General features: G+C 38.9%; 1 pseudogene; it reads right to left on the bottom strand.

The window, feature by feature from the left end:
- Nucleotides 1-610: 610 nt before the first annotated feature.
- Nucleotides 611-928, bottom strand: LOC141519068 (NADH dehydrogenase [ubiquinone] iron-sulfur protein 5-like; annotated as a pseudogene).
- Nucleotides 929-18154: the final 17226 nt, after the last annotated feature.

Raw genomic sequence — 18154 nt, 5'->3', positions numbered from 1 at the left:
GAACACTACTGTTTTATTAGAAACCAGGAGGGATGGGAATTCAGGGAAGCCTGGAAAGATTTGCATAAACTGACACTGAGTGAGATGAGCAGAACCAGAAAAACATTGTACACCCTAACAGCAACATGGGGGTGATGATCAACCCTGATGGACTTGCTCATCCCTTCAGTGCAACAACAAGGGACAATTCTGAGCTATCTGCAATGAAGAATACCATCTGTATCCAGAGAAAGGATTATGTACTTTGGACAAAGACCAAAGACTATTACCATCAAATTAGAAAAAAAAAAGCATTATGTTATTATGTAATTTTACTATCTAATACTTTATTTTTCTTCCTTAAGGTTATGATTTCTCTGTCATCACATTCAACTGAGATCGATGTATAACATGGAACCAATGTAAACACTGACAGAATGCCTTCTGTGGGGTGGGGGGAAGGAAGCAAGAATGGGGGGGGGAATTGTAAAACTCAAAATAAAATCTTTCTTTAAAAAAATGTATGCCATTTAAACAATGTAAAGACAAAAAAATATAAACATTTCTGGTGGAAAGAAGGGTACACTTTCATTCCATCATAAAGATGTCACCCAATGTCACCACTAGCTGGTCAATGTCTTGGCTCATCCTTGCCTGAGTGGTGAGGTGGAGGAGTATACTCCCCTTCTTTCATTAGCTTCTCCTTTTGCTTCATGGTTGTTCCCACACATTCTATCATTTTCTGCCTATGCAAACATTCAATGAAGTCATCATATTCCATTTTGCATTCTTTCTTGACTTAGGTCTTGCCAATCCCATGGGCAAACTCTATGAATTACTTTTCAAAGGCATGGCATTGGGCTGGCATCTTGTAAGGTTGTTCAGCACTCATAATCATCATCCATTTGTCAACATTGATTCCCAGGCTTTGAACATCAAAGAATGACATGGCTTCAGCCTAGTCTAAATGCCTCATCCCTTTCCTTCAGCACAAGTCTCAATCATCCTATATCTCCTTAATGAAATATTGATGAAAATGGTAAGTAAAGCTACGTGATGCAATGTATAGAGCACCAGGCTGGAATCAGGAGAACCTGAATTCAATTCCAGCCTCAGACACATAATTATTGCCGAGCTGTGTGACCTTGGGCAAGTTACTTAACCCCATTGCCTTAAATAAATAAAATAAAATAAAAAAGAAAATGGTAAATAAGGTACTCACTAATAGAATACAACTGCACATTTTTAAAAAGTGATTCACCATGACAAAGTAGGGTTTATATCTAGAATGCATTAATGGTTTCATGTGAAGAAAATAACCAAAATGATAATTCATATTGGTCCCTCCAATTTTGTATCTACTGCCTTGTTCTGGTTTTTTTTTTCAGTTCCATAGAACAAGATAATGCTCCCAGATCAAGCTCATCACCTCTAAGCTCATCACCATGCTGCTAATTCAAACCTTGACTGAAGCCATCTCCTTTAATGTTCTCTCCCTTTTGATTGGAGGAATAAGGCATCCTCCCAATTCCTTCCTTTATGGAGGGTAGAAAGGAGACTCTGAGACTTGCTCCACTATGTATCTACTACCCTGCCTAGTTTTTTCTGCTCCACAAACAAGATGGTCCTGTTCTGGATACCTCCTGGTGTCCCTTTCCCAACCCTTACTATCCTATCTCCTTTTGTATATTATCTCCTCCCATTGAACTGTAAGATCCTTATGGGTGAGGATCTATATTTTTTTAATTAATTATATCCCCAGCACCATACAATGTGCTTGTTTGTTGAATATCAACAAAATAAAAGCAGATATGGCTATATCATTGGATGCAGAGAAAGTCATGGATAAGATTCATTTATGTTAATTGTTCTTCAAAGATTAGTAATTTGATGGGTATTTCCTCCATTGATGCAAAACACAAACTTTCTAGAACTTAGTATGTGGTCTTCTAATATTATTGTGTTTAAAATAAATCTTCATTCTATTCCCAGCCTCATGATAAGCCTTTCCTAACTTAGCTCAGCTAATTCTCAATCAACAAAAATACAGTCTGTGACCATAGCTGAAGCCTTTGGATTGTGGGAGGACCTACAACAGCCTGAGCTCAAATTGTTTTTGAAAGTCAAGTCATCCTTTTCTCACAAGTAAGATATTAATGGGGGGGGGGGTGGAGCCAAGACAGCAACAAGAGAGGATCGTCTCTTAGGTGCTCTCTCATAAAACTTATAACCTAAGGACTCTAAGTAAATTTTTGAGAGACAGAAACCACAGAGGGACCCAGTGAGGCAGTTCTCCTACTCAAGGTAACCTGGAAAAGAGCAGAAAGGCTCTGCTCCCCGGGTTTGGAAGAATGGCCCACCAGAGGGGTGTCCCACCACATCTAAAGAACTTCAGGTTCCAGGAGGCAGCCCCAGGGCACTGGGAGCTGCAGCTCATAGCAGCAGGGGAGTTTCCTGATCTACACCCTGGGGAGCACCAGGCACATCTTGGGGGAACAGCAGGGGACCTCTGCCAGAGCAAGCACATGAAGCCCAGCCCTCAGGTCACACAGCCCAGATCCAGGAACAGGAAGCAGGAGCCTGTAAGCAGGAGCCCCCAGGACATGAACCCATCCAGCCAAGGGAGGGGAGTGAAGAGAGAGACTGCAGAGCTCTGTCCTCTGCCCCTGGAACAGGACTCTGGGGTTCTGACCACATTCAGATGCTGATCGCAGTCTAGGCCCCCGCCATACAACAACAGGGCCACCCCACCTCAGCCCCATGGCAGAGTGGGGTACTTATGGTGATTCACAGACCAGAAGGAAGGACAGAGCCTCACACACTGAGATCCTTGTGGGAGTATCCCAAAAGCTAAGGCAGCACCCCAAAACCAGGCTCAGGCTGGGACAATTAGCAAGCAGAGAAAAAAGAGGAACACGATTGAGAAATATTTTGCAAATGAGCCCAAGAAGGATCAAAATACTCAGTCTGAAGATGAGGAAGCACAAGCTCCTGCATCTAAAGACTACAAGAAAAACAGAAATTGGGCTTAGGCTATGACAGAGCTCAAAAAAGACTTTGAAAATTAATGAGGGAGTTAGGGAAAAAAACTGGGAAAAGAAATGAGAGAGATGCAGGAAAAACATGAAAATGAAGTCAGCAGCTTAGTCAAGGAAATCCAAAAAAATGCTGAAGAAAATAGCATGCTAAAAACCAGCTTAGGTCAAATGGAAAAAACAGTTCAAAAAGTTATTAGGGTTCCGGCCAAGATGGCAGAGAGAAGACTGGCACAGTTCTAAAGTCTCCTGATCTCTTCCCCATCTATCACATGAAACAAACCTTTTAAAAGAAATCCGAACCAGGAAACCCAGAAAGAAAAGCCAGAAGAGGAAAATCTAGCTCAAGACTTGTCTCCCACAGCAGCCTTGGCTGAGTACCAGCAGGTGAGTCTGAACTCCAAGGGAAGATCAGCCTGGGATCAGCCAGATCAACTGCTGAATTGGAACCGGGAGTCTGTCGGCCCCAGAGCCGGACCTGCTGGATCAGTGGTGGGGCTGGACGAAGGGGGCTTAGGTCCATGGGGAAGCAGAGGTGCTGGTGTTGGTGTTGTCCCCCTGGAGCTTGGGGAAGGGGCTGCGGGGAGAGGTCTGGTGAAGGAGAGCTGTGAACACCATCCCTGCTCCTCAGGTCTGAAAAACTCTGAGTGCACGCCTCCATTGCACTAAGGCCTCTTCTCAAACAAATGCAAATTACTTCTGCCTCAGGCCCAGGTGTGTGAGGAAAAGAACCAGCCCAGCTGAGGAATGACCTCAGGCCAGGGTAAAACCCACCATTGATTGAAGCAAAAGAATATAATAGCTCCAATTCCCTCCCTCAAGCAAAGGGAGAAGGCCTCTCAACCAAGGTCACAGACACTCCAGAGAAAGCAACCAGCACCTCATACTGGCCAGCCAGAGAAACTGTACTCAGTAAAGCCTTTAGAGATCCCAAGCCCAGGTGAACCAGCCCCACACAACTCAAGGTCTTAGCATAACCAAGAAGGGTCAGCAGAAAGGTGGATCCATAGAAAAATTCCTGGAAGGGAAAGACCCCAACCCAGAGAGACCTGGAACATCTGAGGAGAATATAATCTGGTCTCCAGCACAGAAAGACTTCCTTGAAGAAATAAGGAAGGAATTTAAAAATCAACTGGAAAATTTGGGGAAGACAATTAATACCTTGCAACAAGAAAACAAAACCTTAGAAAGTAGAATTGGACAAACACAAAAGGAGAATAAATCTCTCACATCATCAATTGGACAATTACAAAATGAGAATAATTCTCTCAGATCCTCAAATGAGCAAATGCAAAAAGAAATTAATTCTCACAAACCTCAATTGATCAAATGGAAAGTTCTTTCAAAAGTAGAACTAACCAACTGGAAAAGGTTAATGAAGAAAACTTCTCCCCCCAAAAAATAATGGACTCTACAGAAACTAATGACTACATGAGACAGCAAGAGTCAGTTAAACAAAATCAAAAAATAGAAAAAATAGAAGCAAATGTGAAATACCTCATCAACAAAACCACTGACCTTGAGAATAGATTGAGGAGGAGCAACCTGAAAATTATAGGACTTCCTGAAAATATTGAAGAGAAAAAAAAGCCTGGTCTTAATATTACAGGCTCTAGTGATGGAAAACTGCCCTGACATCATGGAATCAGAGGGCAAAGGAGTTATTGAAAGAGTACATCGATCCCCACCAGAAAAAGATCCTAAAAAGAAAACACCAAGGAATGTTGTGGCCAAACTCCAGAACTATCAGATAAAAGAGAAAATACTGCAAGCAGCCAGAAAGAAACAATTTAAATATCAAGGAGCCACAGTAAGGATCACTCAGGAACTGGCTGCATCAACATTAAGGGATCAAAGGGCCTGGAATGAGATATTTCAAAGAGCAAGGGAGCTTGGAATGCAGCCAAGAATCTACTTTCCTGCAAAGCTGAGCCTTCTCTTCCAGGGAAAAAGATGGACATTTAACGAAATGGAAGAATTCCAAAAATTTCTGATGAAAAGACCAGAGCTAAACAGAAAATTTGGACATCAAACAGGAGGATCAAGAGACACGTGAAAAGGTAAAAAAAGGGGGGGTGGTAAAAGGAAAAAAATGCAATCCAGTAAGTTAAAACTGGCTATATCCCAGCATGGGGGGGGGGGGGGGGTGGAAGAGACTCTCATAAATCCTGAGAAATGTAACTCTAACAGAGGGAATATACCTAGCCAGAAATGATGGACATCCATGACCTATCCATGAGACTGATATCTAATGGGATGTAACTGGCTTTAACTTCACTGGGGAGAAAGACTCTAATAACTCTCAGGAATTTTGACTCTATTCAACAGAATATACTGAACTAGAACAGACAGACACTCAGAATTTTCTGTGACTTAGATAGAATGATCTAAAAAATAAATACACTACCTCCCTAAAAAGGGGGACAGGAAAGAGATGGAAGGAGGGAGGGGATTGAATGGGACAAATCTCATTACACTAAGAGGTACAAAAAAACCTATGGTAATAGTGGGGAAGAAGGGAGCAGAGGAGAAACACCTGAATCTTCTCATCAGACTTGGTTTAAAGTCAACCTACACATACTCAGTTAACTTATAAAACATCTAACCTTTCAAGTACTAAAGGAGGAAAAGGGGAGGGGGGAATGGAGAAAGGAAAGGGGAGTGGAGGAAATAAGGGGAAATAACAAAAGGAAGGGAAGGGAAAAGGGAAAGGGGAAAGAAAGGGGAGGGTGTGATATAGGAGGGCAAACACACTGAAGTGGGTGGTATTCAAAAACAAAATACTGGGGAATATGGATAAAAGATGGGTAAAGGGGAAAAAATACAAACAGAGGGAAGATAGCACAGAGGGCAATAAAGAATTAGTAATCATAACCTTGAATGTGAATGGGATGAACTCTCCCTTAAAATGTAAGCAAATAGCAGAGTGGATTAAAAACCAGAATCCTACAATATGCTGCTTACAAGAAACTCATTTGAAGCAGAAAGATACATATAGAGTAAAGGTAAAAGGTTAGAGCAAAATATATTTTGCTTCAGCTAAAGTAAAAAAAAAGCAGGGGTAGCAATCCTTATCTCAGACAAAGCAGCAGCAAAAATAGATAGCATTAAAAGAGATGAAGAAGGAAACTTTATCCTCCTAAAAGGTACCATAGCCAATAAAGTCATTTCAATATTGAATATATATGCACCCAGTGGGACAGCACCCAAATTCTTAGAGGAGAAGCTGAAAGAATTACAGGAAGACATAGACAGCAAAACTCTACTAGTAGGAGACCTCAACCTCCCACTATCAGATCTAGATAAATCGAATCATAAAACAAACAAGAAAGAAATTAGGGAGGTAAATAGATTGTTAGAAAAATTAGATATGGTAGACTTATGGAGGAAACTGAATGGGGATAGAAAGGAATATACTTTTTTCTCTGCAGTACATGGAACTTATACAAAAATTGACCATGTACTAGGACATAAAAGCCTAATGATCAACTGCAGAAAGGCAGAAATAGTGAATACATCTTTCTCAGATCACAATGCAGTAAAAGTCATATGCAATACGGGGCCAAGGAGATATAGACCCAGAGCAAATTGGAAACTGAATAACCTCATTAAAAAATGAGTGGACCAAAAAACAAATTATACAAAGAATTAACCATTTTATCCTAGATAATGATAATAATGAAACAACATACCAAAACCTATGGGATTCATTCAAAGCCACTCTCAGGGGATATATTATAGCTCTAAATGCTTATATGAATAAATTGGAGAAAGAGGAAATCAATGAACAAAACATGCAACTAAAAAAATTAGAGAAAGAACAAATCAAAAATCCCCAATCAAATACCAAATTAGAAATTTTAAAAATCAAAGGAAAAATTAATAAAATTGAAAGCAAAAAAACTATTGAATTAATAAATAAAACCAAAAGTTGGTATTATGAAAAAACCAATAAAATTGATAAACCTCTCATCAATTTGATTAAAAAAAAACAAAGAAGAAAACCAAATTGCTAGTATTATAAATGAAAAAGGTGAACTCACCACCAATGAGGAGGAAATTAAAGTAATAATTTGAAATTATTTTGCCCAACTTTATGCCAATGAATTTGATAATCTAAGTGAAATGGATGAATATTTACAAAAATATAAGTTGCCCAGGTTAAATGAAGAAGAGATTAAATCCCTGAACAACCCTTTCTCAGAAAAAGAAATTCAACAAGCCATTATTGAACTCCCTAAAAAAAATCTCCAGGGCCTGATGGATTCACAAGTGAATTCTACCAAACATTTAAGGAACAATTGGTTCCAATCCTATATAAACTCTTTGGAAAAATAGGGAAAGATGGAACTCTGCCTAACTCTTTCTATGAAACCAATATGGTGCTGTTACCTAAACCAGGAAGAGTTAAAACAGAGAAGGAAAATTATAGACCTGTTTCCCTGATGAATATAGATGCAAAAATCCTAAATAAAATCTTAGCAAAATGACTACAACAAGTCATCACTAGGATAATACATTATGATCAAGTAGGATTTATTCCAGGAATGCAGGGTTGGTTCAATATTAGGAAAACTGTTAGTATACTCAATTATATCAATAACAAACCTATCAGAAGCCATATGATCATATCAATAGATGCTGAAAAAGCTTTTGACAAAATATAGCATCCATTCCTATTAAAAACACTAGAGAGTGTAGGAATAAATGGACTGTTCCTTAAAATAATGAGCAGTATCTATCTGAAACTATCAACAAGCATTATACTCAATGGGGAGAGGCTAGAGGCATTCCCAATAAGATCAGGGGTGAAACAAGGGTGCCCATTATCACCACTACTATTCAATATTGTATTAGAAATGTTAGCATCAGCAATTAGAGAAGAAAAAGAAATTATAGGAATTAGAATTGGGAAGGAAGAGACAAAACTCTCAACTATTCGCAGATGACATGATGGTCTACCTAGAGAATCCCAAGAAATCATCTAAAAAACTACTGGAAACAATTAGCAATTTTAGCAAAGTTGCAGGTTATAAAATAAACCCCCATAAATCCTCAACTTTCCTATATATGTCTAGCAAGATACAGCAGGAAGAGCTAGAAAGAAAAATCCCATTCAAAGTAACCTTGGACAGTGTAAAATACTTGGGAGTCTATTTGCCAAGACAGACTCAGAATCTTTTTGAAAACAATTATAAAACACTTCTCACACAAATTAAATCAGATTTAAATAACTGGGCAAATATCAACAGCTCATGGATAGGGAGAGCTAATATAATAAAAATGACAATTGTACCAAAACTAAACTATCTGTTTAGTGCCCTACCAATCAAAATTCCAAAAAATTACTTTAATGAGTTAGAAAAAATTGTAAGTAAATTCATATGGAGAAATAAATAGTCAAGAATTGCCAGGAGCTTAATGAAAAAAAATGCAAATGAAGGTGGCTTAGTACTACCCCATCTAAAATTATATTATAAAGCATCAGTCATCAAAACTGTTTGGTATTGGCTAAGAAATAGAGTGGTGGACCAATGGAATAGACTAGGTGTAAAAGCAGGAGAGGATTATAGTAATCTGCTGTTTGATAAACCCAAAGAGTCCAGTCACTGGGATAAAAGCTCCCTCTTTGATAAAAACTGCTGGGATAATTGGAAGTTAGTATGGAAGAAACTAAGATTAGACCAACACCTCACACCCTTTACCAAGATAAAATCCAAATGGTTACAGGACATAGACATAAAAAACAATACTATAAGCAAATTAAAAGATCAAGGACTAGTCTAGCTGTCAGATCTATGGAAAGGGGAACAGTTTATGACTAAGGAAGAGTTGGAGAACATCACTAAAAACCAATTAGATGATTTTGATTACATTAAATTAAAAAGCTTTTGCATGGATAAAACCAATGTAATCAAGATCAAAAGAAAAGTAGTAAATTGGGAAACAATCTTTCCAACTAATAATTCTGACAAAGGACTCATTTCTAAAATATACAGAGAACTGAGTCATATTTTTAAAACAAAAAGCCATTCCCCAATTGACAAATGGTCAAAGGATATGCAAAGGTAATTTACAGATGAGGAGATCAAAGCAATCCATTGCCATATGAAAAAAATGCTCTAAATCATTAATTATTAAAGAAATGCAAATTAAAGCTTCTCTGAGGTACCACCTCACACCTCTCAGATTGGCCAGTATGACCAGGAAGGATAATGATCATTGTTGGAAGGGATGTGGGAAATCTGGGACAGTATTACACTGTTGGTGGAGCTGTGAACTCATCCAACCCTTCTGGAGAGCTATTTGGAACTATGCCACTGGGGGGCAGAGCCAAGATGGCAACAAGAGAGCAACAGCTCTTACAAGCTCTCTCATAAAACTTTGATACTAAGGGCTCTAATTAAACTTTTGAGAGACAGAACCCACAGAGGGACCCAATGAGGCAGTTCTCCTACTCAAGGTAACCTGGAAAAGAGCAGAAAGGCTCTGCTCCCCAGGGTTGGAGGGGTGGCCCTCCATTGGGGCAGCCAACCAGAGCAAAATAACTTCAGCATCCAGGAGTCAGCCCCAGGGTGCTGTGAGCTGCAGCTCACAGCAGCGGTGGGAGTCTCTGGAGCTACACCCTGGGGAGCACCAAGCACAAATTGGGGGAACAGCGGAGGACCTCTGCCAGAGTGAGCACGTGAAACCCAGCCCTCAGGGCACACAGCAATCAATGTGGTCTTTCTGCAGCCCAGATCCAGGAAACAGAAGCAGACAGAGCGAGTAAGCAGGAGCCCCCAGGAGCCCATTGAACCTAGGGATGGGAGTGAAGAGAGAAATTGCTGACCTCTGTCCTTTGCCCCTGGAACAGGACTCTGGGGCTCTGACCACATTCAGATCCTGATTGCAGGCTAGGCCCCCCCACAGAACAGCAGGGGCCCACTCTACCTCAGCCCCATGGCAGAGGGGGACGCATGGTAAAAACCAGTTTAGGTCAAATGAATAAAACAGTTCAAAAAGTTATTGAGGAGAAGAATGCTTTAAAAAGCCAAATTGGCCAGATGGAAAAAGAGATAAGAAAACTCTCTGAAGAGAACAAATCCTTCAGACAAAGAATGGAACTCAGGGAGATTGCTGAATTAATGAGAAACCAGGACTCATTACTTCAAAACCAAAAAAAAATGAAAAATTAGAAGAAAATGTGAAACATCTCATTGAAAAAACAACTGATATGGAAAAACAGACTTAGGAAAGATAATTTAAAAATTATTGGAATACCTGAAAGTCATGATCAGGAAAAGAGCCTTGACATCATTTTCAAAGAATTACTACAGGAAAATTGCCCTGATAGCCTAGAAGCAGAGGGCAAAATAGAAATGGAGAGAATCCACCGATCCCCCCGAGAAAGAGATCCCAAAAACCAACCCCCAGGAATATTATAGCCAAGTCCCAGAACTCCCAAGTCAAAGAGAAAATATTACAAGCAGCCAGAAGGACACAGTTCAAATATCATGGAGCTGCAGTCAGGATCACACAGGACTTAGCAGCAGTGACATTAAAAGCGCTTAGGGCTTGGAATATAATATACCAGAAGGCAAAAGAGCTTAGAATGCAGCTGAGAATCAACTACCCAGCAAAAGTGAATGTCCTCTTCCAGGGAAAAAGGTGGACTTCCAATGAACCAGGGGAATTTCAAATGTTCCTGTTGGAATGGCCAGAGCTGAACAGAGGGTTTGATCTTCAAATACAGGACTCAGGTGAAGCATAGAGATTGGAGGAGAAGGGGGAAATATGAGGGATTTGATGATGAACTGCATGTATTCCTGCATAGAAAAATAACAGTGATAATACTCATATGAACTTTTTCAATTAACAGAGCAGGTAGAAGGAGCTTTTATAGATGAAGCACAGGAGAAAGCTGAATTTGAAGATAAAATATGGTGTAAAAATGGAGTCAATAGAAAAAAGGGAAATGCAACAGGAGAAAGAAAAAGGAGAGGGGATAATAGGTCAAGATATTTCATATAATAAGATTTTTTCTTTATTACAATGAGCTATTGCAATGATATGGAAGGGGGAAGGCAAGGGGGAATGAGGGAATCTTCGCTCTCATCAGAGGTGGCTAGGCGAGGAAACAGCATATATACTCAATGGGGTATAGACATCTGTAGTAAGAAGGAGAGAATGGGGAAGGGGGGGGATGTGAGTGATGGAGGAGAGGATGGACCATGCGGGGAGAGTGGTCAGATATAACACATTTTCTTTTTTACTTCTTGCAAGGGGCTGGGATTAGATGGCCTGTCTGGGACCATAGGACCAGGTGGATGCTGGGCCTAATGGGTGGTAGCGGGGCTTGGGGTCTCTTGGCCCCAAGGCCAGGGATCTGTCTGCTGCACCACTCAGCTACCCTACAGCAGAGTCAGAGTGAAAGGAGAGAGAAATTATAGTTCATGCTAGTGGAGAAATACGAAAGGAGGGAGTTGCGATCAGCAATAGCAACGGTGGAAAATTATGGAAGTAACTTTTGTGATGGACTTATCATAAAGAATGTGATCCACCCATGACAGAGTTGGTAGTGTTGGAACACAGACTGAAGCACATTTATTATCATTATTATTATTATTATTATTATTATTATTATTATTATTTGGGGGTGCAGGGTAAATGGGGCTGGGTGGCCTGCCTGGGGCCGCATAGCAGGGTGATCTTTGGATGTCTGAGGCCGGATTTGGACCCAGGTGCTCCTGGCTCAAGGGCCAGTGCTCTGTCCACCACCCAGCCACCCCTACTATTATTACTATTTCATTTTACTTTGGGTCTTTTTTTTCTTTTCTTTTTTTATTTTTGCAGGGCAGTGGGGTTGGGGTGGCTTGCATGTCACACAGCTGGGTGATTGTTGGGTGTACGGGGCCAGATGTGGGCTTGGATGCTCCTGCCTCCATGGCTGGTGCTCCATCCATTGCACCACCTGGCCATACCTACAATTATTACTATTATTTTTTAATTTTAATTTTGATTTTTTTCTCTCCCCTTTACTTTATCACTCAAGTGAGTCTATATTTTTGGGGGGAGGGGCTATTTTTTTTTACTCTTAAATTAGAATATTTTATTAAGTATAAAAACATTATTTGTACAAAATGAGAATAAATAAATATTAAATAAAAAATAAAAAAATAAAAATAGATATTAATGGTGGTCATAATCAAAGGGGTTTTTGAAGTTTTAAAAAGGAATAGATCAACTTTCCTTCTTTTACCATATGCTAAAAACAATGAGATAATATTGAATATGATGGTGGAAATACTAGAATTATTCCCATGCAGGGCAGCTAGGTGACACAGTAGTTAAAATGCCAGACCTGGAGTCAAGAATACCCATATTCTTTTTTTTATTGTTTTTTGAATTTTATAATATTCCCCCCAATCTCGATTCCCCCCCCACATCCCCCACAGAAGGCAGTCTGATATTCTTTACATTGTTTTCATGTTATACATAGGTCAAAATTGAATAGAACACCCATCTTCTTGAGTTACTTACTAGCTGTGTGACTCTAGGCAGCTCGCTTAACCCTATTGGCCTCAGTTCCTCATCTGTCAAATGGTAAGCCACTCAAGTTTCTTTGCCAAGAAAATCACAAATGGAGTTCAAAAGGGTTGGATGCAACTGAAAAGCAAACAAATGTATTCTCAGGCAGAAAGGAAACTCCTCACTCTTGATAGTCTCAACTAGCAATAGCATTAGAAATGTTAGCAACATCAATGAGATATGAGAAATAAATTAAATAAATAAATATTGGTGATGAGTAAGATAAGATTCTCTACATATCAAATAAGACATCTAGAGATAATGATTGACTGTACCTAAAACCAATATTTCACTGAGAATTTCAAGATAATCAACAAAATTATTAACTTAATTTTAGTGAAGTAGAAGGAAGATGTTCATTTCAACATAACAGCAAAAAAAACAAAATAAACACAATATGTGTTGCATTAACTTACCAAGACATGTAAGAAGTTTTGAGAGATGTAGAAATAATTCATTTGGACCCTTACTCTATTCCTATCAGCATCAGTCAATTTGCTATGATTCTATAAGGGTAGTGATAATAAATTCTATATATCAGACCCTAGAGCTGAGAGCTACAGATTGTATGATTACTTGCTTAATCATAGGAAGCTAATTAGAGGCCCTGCATCCTTATTTTTCCTTTTCATGGTAATCAAATCCAGTGTGACAGGGTTGACTCAATTACATGGAAAGACCCCCAACTTTTTTTTTTTACTTCTGGATCCTTCTCTCTTGTCCAGCATGTCCAAGTGGCAATCTTGTGACCACCTATTCAGTGGAGATAGACCTGACTTCACCCAACTCATGACTCTACAGAGATGTTCTTTTTGTCTATTTTAGCTTATATGTCATATGTCAACCAGTGGAATTATTCTGTATTTTGCATATCACTCTAGAATGTTCAGGTACTACATGATATCAAACTCTATAAATACAAGGTCCTGGAAGAAAGAAAGATCTCAAATGATGAGGAAGATCTGAAATCCATTTCTTAGAAGAGACTATACACTCTTGAATAAAGTGCCATTGACTTAGCACTCTTCCTCAATCTCTTTTATTGTAGGTGGAATAATTTTAATGTCCACATTAAAGTCAACCCTGAGATGGGATAATGCACGGATCTCAATCTCTCTTGGTCAGTCCCTGTAAGGGACCCAAAAGAAGAAGTTCACATCAGATTTTTGCTGTTGGCTTACCCACAGACATCAGCCCTGGGAGGTTGGACACTTCATTATCTACACTCAAATTTTCTGAGCTAAGTCTCTTCAAGATTGGTGAGTCTGACTTGATTTACTCATTGGGAAAATTTTAATGCCCAGAGATAAATTAAGGGAAAATTGGAAAAATCAATCGATGATCTTTTTTGATGGTTAAAATAAGCCAATATAATAAAAAATGATACTTGCCAAAATAATTTCAATCTAAATATTACAAGGTTGTTTCAAAAAATTAGAAACTGTCATAATAAATTTCACATGGAAAAGTTTAAAGATACTAAGGTTTATGTTTAGAAAGTACATATAACTGGGTAGGCAGGTCCTGATTCCTGGCCCAAGAAGTCTTTTTCTCCCTTCATGAAGTCTGCATCCTTAGGTTGGTTTCCTATTGCTGAGGCAGGTAATCTGCTTCTGGTCTGGTCCTGACCTCTTCTTCACTGGACTATACTACTCTATTGATGGGTACTTTCCACCTCTCTCACCTCCTGCTCCTTAGGTAGCAGAGAAGGTAAAGATACCAAGTATCTTTACCAGAATCTGTCCTAACTCCTCACTAGACCTGACTGTTGAGGGGTTCAGCTATTCAATTGTGTCTGTGTCACTCTCCAAACTTTGTAATGTTCACAAAATACCTCTCAGGAACTTCCCATCTTCTTTGTCTATACAACTATCCCTAGCAAACTCTTCTTTCAACATTTACCTGCTGATCTTAGAATGACCCCATCCCCCAAGAATTCCTGGGGCAGAAAAATCTCATCTTCTTGAGTGGGCGGGCCTTAGGTCTGTTGTCGTGACCATTTTCTTGGCTTCTGATCATCTTTTTTTGCTTTGATCCCCGGTATCTATGGATTCTCTTATTCCCAGTTATTTACTAAAATTCTTCTCAGAGACACTCATACCTGGAGGAAAACTTTCTCCTAAGGGTACACATCTACAGACTTAGTGCCACCTGGTGCTATCCACTGCCTTCCAAAATTATACTCAGCTAGAAATGAACAGCCAAGGCCCTCTGATCAGCTTGCACAAAAAGAATTTATTCTCCCAAAGCCATCACATTTGCATAAAATGGTACTTCTCTATAGAGAAAAACCACTACATCTGATCCAGCTATGTTGTTAGAAGACTAATTATGATTAGGAAACTCTCCTCCCTTAGGTACTATGTTACTGGCTTTATTTTCATGTAGTCAGATTTGGTCTTTTTTAATGGAGTTTGCAGAAATGCACTTACACAAGTAATACTTTCCATTAGCTGAGGAGCAAGTGAAGCATAGGGTTTTTCTTTTTCTCATTCTACTTGTCTCAGAAGCCATAAGATGTGCTAAATTGTACTCAAGAAAATCATGATCCACAGACATCCTGCTTTCAATGTTCCCCCTTTTTTCCCTTACCCTGCTATATAAGAATCAACACTACTAAGCCATTGGTGAGACACCCTTAGAAAAATGGGGTTGCTCAGCCAAATAGCCAGGTAATAAACTCTAAGCAATATCACCTGCCAACCAAAGGGTAATCAATTCCACAAATGAAAAGGCCAAAATGAAGGAAATTGCTGGTGTCAGCACAAAGAAACAAGCATTTACTTCATATTGGTGCTGACTCAGTCATGGTTTTCTATAGAAGACCTTCTAAGTTCCCATAGTCATTATCTCCACCTTCTTAGAGCCTAGGTAATAGGATCAGGGGATGGATAGATGGGGCTGTAGTGGATAGACCACTGGGTCTGAAGTCAGAAAAACTGAATTTCATGAGTTCAAATCTGGCCCCAGATACTTACCACCTGTGTGACCATGGGCAAGTCATTTAACCCACTTTGCTCAGTTTCCTCATCTATAAAATGAACTGGAAAGGGCAAACTGATCCATTATCTGTGCCAAAAAAACCCCAAATGGGGTCACAAAGAGTTGGAATCAACTGAAATGACTAAACAACTAGAATGAGACATAGCTAAGTGATTTCTAGATCTCCTAATTGTGACTTTATTACAAAACTGTCTTGGAACCATTTCTCTTCTCTCTGAAATGAGTTAATTTGAAAAAATGTTTAGCACAGTATCTGGGACATAGATAATGCTACATAAATGCTTATTCCTTTCCTTTCTCCTTTCCCTTCTCTACATGTTCTTTCTTGGTCACCTCATTAACTTCTGTGTGCCAAATCATCTCTATGCATATGGAACTCAGACCCATATGTCCAGCCTTGTTTTCTCATTAGAGCTGCATTCATTGGCAGCTGCCAATTCTAAATTGAACATTCTAAACTGGGCTCCCCTTAGGCATCTCAAATTCAATATGTCCAAAACTAGAACCTATTATCCTTCACTCAGATGTCATGCTGGACTCTACACATTGTCTCTCCCCATAAAATGTGAGTTCTTTAAAAATGGAAACTACTATTTGTTTGCTTGTTTAATTTTTATTCCTTTTTTAATTATAAAGATTTTATTTATTTATTTATTTTGTGTTTTACAATTTTCCCCCTATTCTTGCTTCCCTCCCCCTACCCCCCACAGAAGACAATTTGTTGATCTTTACATTGTTTCCATGGTATACATTGATCCAAATGAGTGTGATGAGAGAGAAATCATATCCTTAAGGAAGAAACATAAAGTATAAGAGATAACAAGATCAAACAATAAGACATCAGTTTTTTTCTAAATTAAAAGAAATAAATAGTCTTGGTCTTTGTTCAAACTCCACGGTTCTTTATCAGTATACAGATGGCACTCTATTGAAGACAGCCTCAAATTATCCCTGATTGTTGCACTGATGGAATGAGCAAGTCCACTAAGGTTGATCATCACCCCCATGTTGCTGTTAGGGTATACAGTGTTTTTCTGGTTCTGCTCATCTCACTCAGCATCAGTTCATGGAAATCCCTCCAGGCTTCCCTAAATTGCCATTCCTCCTGGTTTCTAATGGAAAATAGTGTCCCATGACATACATATAAGACAGTTTGCTAAGTCATTCCCCAAATGAAGGACATTTACTTGATTTCCAATTCTTTGCCACCACAAACAGAGCTGCTATAAATATTTTTTTACAAGTGATGCTTTTACCCTTTTTCATCTTCTCTTCAGGGTATAGACCCAGTAGTGGTATTGCTGGATCAAAGGGTATGGACATTTTTGTTGCCCTTTGCGCTTAGTTCCAAATTGCTCTCCAGAAAGGCTGTATGAGTTCACAGATCCACAATGTCCCAGATTTGCCACAACCCTTCCAACAATGATCATTATCCTTTCTGGTCATATTGATCAGTCTGAGAGGGGTGAGGTGGTACCTCAGAGAAGCTTTAATTTGCATTTCTGTAATAAGCAATGACTTAGAGCAATTTTCCATATAACTTTGGATTGCTTTGATCTCCTCATCTGTAAATTGCCTTTGCATATCCTTTGACCATTTGTCAATTGGGTAATCATTTTAAAAAAAATTGACTCTATTCTCTGTATATTTTAGAAATGAGTCCTTTGTCAGAAACATTAGTTATAAAGATTGTCTCCCAGTTTACTACATTTCTTTTGATCCTGGTCACAGTGGTTTTGCCTATGCAAAAGCTTTTTAATTTAATGTAATCAAAATCATCTAGTTTGTTTTTAATGATGTTCTCCATCTCTTCTTTGGTCATAAACTTCTCCCCTTTTCATAGATCTAACAGGTAAATTAGTCCTTGATTTTCTAGTTTGCTTATAATATTGTTTTTTATGTCTAAATCCTATAACCATTTGGATCTCATCTTGGTCTAGAGTGTGATGTGTTGGTCTAAGCTAAGTTTCTTCCATACTAACTTCCAGTTTTCCCAGTGGTTTTTTTCAAGGAGAGAGTTTTTATCCCAATAGCTGGACTCTTTGGGTTTATCAAACAGCAGATTACTATAATCATTTCCTGCTATTGCACCTAATCTATTCCACTGGCCCACCACTCTATTTCTTAGCCAATGCCAGACAGTTTTGATGACTGATGCTTTATAATATAATTTTAGATCGCATAGGGTTAAGCCCCCTTCTTTTGTACTTTTTTTCATTGAATCCCTGGAAATTCTTGACTTTTTAATTTTCCATATGAATTTACTTGCAACTTTTTCTAATTCCTTAAAGTAATTTTTGGAATTTTGATTGATAGGGAACTAAACAGGTAGTTTAGTTTTGGTAGAATTGTCATTTTTATTATATTAGCTCATGCCTAAAAAATTCTATCTCAGAAAACTAAATGCAACAAGCCACCATTGAACTCCCTAAGAAAACATCACCAGGGCCAGACAGATTCATAAGTGAATTCTACCAAACATTTAAGGAACAATTGGTTCCAATTCTATATAAACTCTTTGGAAAAATAGGGGAAGATGGAATTCTGCCTAACATTAATAGGACGAC

The sequence above is a fragment of the Macrotis lagotis genome, chromosome 3 (genome assembly GCF_037893015.1).
Source record: "Macrotis lagotis isolate mMagLag1 chromosome 3, bilby.v1.9.chrom.fasta, whole genome shotgun sequence".
Classification (NCBI taxonomy): domain Eukaryota; kingdom Metazoa; phylum Chordata; class Mammalia; order Peramelemorphia; family Peramelidae; genus Macrotis; species Macrotis lagotis.
The sequence above is the reverse complement of the archived record's forward strand: the minus strand, read 5'-3'. Positions and strand labels throughout refer to the sequence as shown.